This window comes from Aspergillus heteromorphus (genome assembly GCF_003184545.1).
Source record: "Aspergillus heteromorphus CBS 117.55 chromosome Unknown BO70scaffold_60, whole genome shotgun sequence".
NCBI classification, from domain to species: Eukaryota; Fungi; Ascomycota; class Eurotiomycetes; order Eurotiales; family Aspergillaceae; genus Aspergillus; species Aspergillus heteromorphus.
This window is the reverse complement of record NW_020290465.1, coordinates 70,215-76,335: the sequence shown is the minus strand read 5'-3', so window position 1 is coordinate 76,335 and position 6,121 is coordinate 70,215.

The window sequence follows — 6,121 nt, the reverse complement described above, 5'->3', positions numbered from 1 at the left end:
TATTTATTAATTTTTTATTAATATTATAAATACTGCAGCTAACAGCTCTGTAAAAGAATTCTTATAATATAATTTTTTTATAATAATAATATTATTTATTATCTTTTTTTTATAATTTTCTATATACTTAAGATATATTTATAAATAAGAATCTATCTAATACTTATAAATAAAGCTTTTATTTTTATATTTTCTAATTTTTATAGTCTAAGCAGATTAAATAATTATTATAAAACTAGTTTATCTAGTTTCTTATAATTTTTAACTATTATTTTTTTTAATCTAGATATTATAAGAATATATCTATAGAATTCTGTATATTTAAATAATAAATAAAATAAAATTAAAATATTATAGATTATTATATTTATTATATCTATTTTTATAATAACTCTAAGTTTATTATAAAATATTTAAGATTTTCATAATTAATAAATATTTTTATTATAAGATCTATTCTTTCTAATTAATAATATTATTTTCTGAATAACTCTATTATTATAAATAATTTTTAATTATAAATTCTATAATTTCTTTTTATTATAATTATTTTTATAAATAAAATATAACTAAAGTTTACTAGCTGTCTATATTTCTCAATAATAATATATTATTAATTATAAAATTAGATTAGAGTGGCTAATAGCCAGATCAGATTAGATTAATTAGAATTTTTATATCTAACTACTAGATTATAATCAGATTAAGAAAATTTTTATATCTAATTATAATATAACTAAAAATCAGATAATTAATTATATTAATTATTCTTAATATTAAAATCTATCTGCTATATCTTTTTAAGCTCTAGTATAATTAAGATATATTTAGATTAAATAATTATTAATCTAGCTATTTTTATTATTATTTAAAAATATATAAAAAAAGCTTTTTAGATTAAAAAATATAATTAAAAAAGAAATTAATATTTTCTTTATTATTATTTATTAGAAATAATAAAAAATTCTAATTATATTAATAAAATTCAGCTTTATATAAAATTATTATTCTTATAATAAAAATATATATAAAAATATATAATTATTATTTTATTTTAACTATATATTTTAATTATATTATAAAATATTAGAAAAACTATATATTAATTATTAATTAGAATACTAAAAATAAATATATTATTTCTTTTCTATTATTTTTTTAAATTAGATTATTCTTAGATTTATAAATAAGATATAGCTCAAAGAGCTATTAATAAAATTAAAAATTAATAAATAATTAAAAAGATTATAAATAATTAGATTATTAAAATAAAATAGATTAAATAGATTAAATAAATTAAATAAATTAAATAAATTAAATAAATTAAATAAATTAAATAAATTAAATAAATTAAATAAATTAAATAAATTAAATAAATAGAATAAATAAATAAAATATATTAAATCTATATTATAATATTATAGCTCTTATAAAAAACTTTATAAAAGATTTTTATAGATTTTTTTTATAAATATCTATTTTTTATTTTAGTTTATTATATTTTAAATAGCTTTATTTAAAAAAAAGATTATTTTATAATTTTAGACTTTAAATATAAATTTCTGCTTGGTAGATTTATTAAAATAAATAAAATATAATAAATATCTTAACTATATATTAAAATATAATAAATTATATTTATATAAAATTATATTTTAAAATAAAATAAATTATTTTTATAAAATATTTTATTTTATTTTTTATATTTATTATTTATAGATAAAGAATATTATTAAGTCTTTTTTTTATTTTTTAGATTTTTATAAATTATAATAATACTTAAACTAAGATAAGTTTTTAAATCAGATTTTTTCTTTTTTTTTGAATCTTAAGATTATATATATTATAAAAAATTAAAAGATTATCTTATATCTAGCTCTTTAAAAAAAACTTTTTATTTTTTAAAATTAATAATAAAAAATAATCTTTTCTAAAGACTATATATAAATTAAAAAACTATTATTTTATTTTAATTAAGAAAAATTATTAATAATATAAAATAATTTTTAGAAAAATATATTATTTTTTAATAAAATCTTTTATATTTATTATATTATATATTTTTATATTTTATAATATTTAGAAATTAAAAACTTAGAAATTAATTTTATAAATTATTATTTTTATAAAAATTATAAAAAGAAATTATTATTAATTATATCTAAATAAATAATTAGTTAGATATTAAATAAAAAATTATTATAAATATTTATTTATTTTTTTAAAATAAATCTTTTCTAATTATTATCTTTCTCTAGATTTTTATAATTTATAATAAATAAGATTTTTAGAATTAAGTTTTATATTTTATAATTATTTATTATTTACTATTCTGAACTATTAAATATATTTAATTTAAATAAATAATTAATCTTATTATTTTATTTTTTTATTAAAAATTAAATTTTTTAATTAAATATAAATTAAAAATATTTTATAAAACTATCTGAAAAAATATATATATATAATTATTATTAAAATTTTTAAATATTAAATAAATATTAATTATAATAGACTACTGAATTAATTCTAATTAAAAAATATTTTTTAATTTAATTAGATACTTTTTAATAAAAGATATAAATTATTATAAGATTTTACTAGATTTTTAATTAATATCTAAATCTTATATTAATAAAAATCTAGCTATAATTATTTTATTAGTCTTATATAAATATAATCTTATTTATTAATTATTAGATATAATAATTAATAATATTAATAATAATAATATAATATTTAATATAATCTTAGCTAAACTTTAAACTTAATTTAATTAAAATATTTAATTTTATAATATTTTAATTAATTTTAATTTTTTAAAAATTATTTAAAACTAGTATTATATTCTTTATTTTATTTATATAATTTAACTTATAATTAATATTTTTCTATAAAAACTTTAGATTAAGATTTTAAATAATATTATTAAATATATATAAAAAAATAATAATAAAATTTTAAAATCTTTTTTAATATTTTAAGAATTTTTAAAAAATATATTCTAAAAACTATCTATAAAAAATTAATATAAAACTTTTTTTTATAAATAGTTTCTAAAAATCTTCTATTAACTAGTTTATTATATTAATTTTTAATTATAAATTTAAAAGATTATATAATTTATAAATATAAGCTTTTAATATTATAAGAAGTTTTTATTTATTTAATAATTTAAATCTGATTTAGTTTATTATTCTTTTTTTAATTATAAAATTTACTAAAATTTAATCTATTTTATAATTTATTAAATATTTAATCTCTGTTAAATAATTAAAAGTTTTATTTAATATTATAAATATAATAATATTAATTATTTTTATTCTATTATAATTAAATAAAAATAGATAAAATATCTTCTTAAGCTTTTATATTTTATTTTTATTTTTTATTTCTTTAAAAATAGTAGATCTATTATTTATAAAATTTATAATATTTATAATAATCTCTTTAATTATCTGGATTATTTAATTAATAAACTAAAAAAAAATAGATATTCTAAAAAAAGAAGATTCTTAAGAGCTTATATAATATATATTAAAAGCTTTAAAATATTATTATTATATTTATCAGACAGAAGACTATATTTATATAATTATAATTATTTTAAATTTAATATTAAAGCTTAAGAAGTTTAAGAAAGATATATAATTAAATAATAATATTAATTAATATTATAAATATTAAATTATTTTTAAGAAAATATTCTTTTTCTAGTTTAATTAAAATTTAATAATTAATATATTATTAATAATCTTTAGATTATTATTAAATCTAAATAAGATTTTTTATAATATTTCTAAATATTAAAGACTTTTATTTATAATTAAGATATATAAAAAACTTAAGATATATTTAGATATTAAAAATATATAGTTTTTTAAGATATTTTTAATTAAATTAATATAATTTTAGATATTATAAGATATATTAATATTCTTATTTATTAAAAGTTTTATTATAATTAATTTCTTATTCTTTATTAGATAGCTAAAGATTTTCTCTTAATTATAATTAATAATATTAATATTAAATATTTTTTTAATAGTTTTTAAGATATCTGCTATTATTATTAAAATTATCTTAATTTTAATATAATTAAAATAGTTATACTTTAAATATATATTAATTATTTTATTATAAATAAAAAATATTAGAATATATTTAATAATTTTAATTTAGATTTAATTATCTTTATATTTAAAAAGTAAGAGAAGAATAAAATAATTATTATTTTTTATATTAATAAGAATAAAAATATAGACAATCTTTAAGATAATTTAAAAAATAAATTATTATTAGAATTAAAAGAACTAGTCTTATTTAAGTCTTTAATTATTATATATATTTAAATAAAAATAGAAATCTAATCTTTATAATTTTTATATTATTATAATTATTATTCTAAATAATATAAAAAATAAATATTTTATATTTTTTTTATTTTCTTTATACTAGATTTTATAAAAATCTTTTTTAAAGTATAATATATCTTTTAAAATAATTAATTAAATAGATCAAATAATAGATTATATCTAAAAAATATTATTATATTTATATTATAATTAAATATATATTATATTTTATATATTATCTATATAAAAAAGATATATATATTATAAATTAATCTATAATTATTAATTTATTTATTATATCTAATTTTTTTAATCAGCAGATATAAATAATTATAATAATAATTATATCTTAATCTAATTTTAATTATATAATTAAAAACTTTTTATATCTTAATCTAATCACTAAATTATGGCCAGATTAAGGTTAAGATATAACAGTCAGGTTAAGCCACTCTAATAATAATAAATAATTATTTTGTAATTATAAGTAACTATAATATAATCTAACTATTATTATAAATAATAGTTTAATAATTATTATAAAATAATTAATAAATATACTAAATTATTAGATATATATAAATAATAGTAAGCTACTATCTTTAACTTTTACTGAACTATGCTGTGACCCTCTATATACACGCCTCCGGGCCCCTATGTTTAAATTATAAATATATTAAAGAAGAAGATTAAGCTAAAATTATATATATAAAAAAGAAGTTCTTGACAGTTAGAATATACACTGCTGAGATTAAGCTGTAAATAGACTATCAGAAAACTATTATTATCTGCAAGTCTAGAGAGATTAGAGTGGCTAACAGCCAGGTCAGGTCAGATTAATTAGAATTTTTATATCTAACTGCCAGATTATAATTAGATTAAAAAAATTTTTATATCTAATTATAATATAGCTAAAAATTAGATAATTAATTATTTTAATTATTTTTAATATTAAGATTTATTTATTATATTTTTTTAAGCTTTAGTATAATTAAGATATATCTAGATTAAATAATTATTAATCTAATTATTTTTATTATTATCTAAAAGTATATAAAAAAAAGCTTTTAAAATTAAAAAAATATAATTAAAAAAGAAATTAATATCTTGTTTATTATTATTTTTTAGAAATAATAAAAAACTTCTAGTTATATTAATAAAATTTAGCTTTTTATAAAATTATTATTCTTATAATAAAAAATATATATAAAAATATATAATTATTATTCTATTTTAGCTATATATTTTAATTATATTATAGAATATTAGAAAAACTATATATTAATTATTAATTAGAATATTAAGAATAAATATACTGCTTTTATTTTATTATTTTTTTTAAATTAAATTATTTTTAGATTTATAAATAAGATATAGCTTAAAAAGCTATTAATAAAATTAGAAACTAATAAATAATTAAAAAGATTATAAATAATTAAATTATTAAAATTAGAATAAATTAAATAGATTAAATAAATTAAATAAATTAAATAGATTAAATAAATAAAATAAATAAATAAAATATATTAAATCTATATTATAATACTATAGCTCTTATAAAAAATTCTATAAAATTTTTTTATAAATCTTTTTTATAAATATCTATTTTTTATTTTAGTTTATTATATTTTAAATAATTCTTTTTAAAAAAAAAGACTATTTTATAACTTTAGACTTCAGATATAAATTTTTATTTATTAAATTTATTTAAATAAATAAAATATAGCAGATATCTTAGCTATATATAATATATTAAAATATAATAA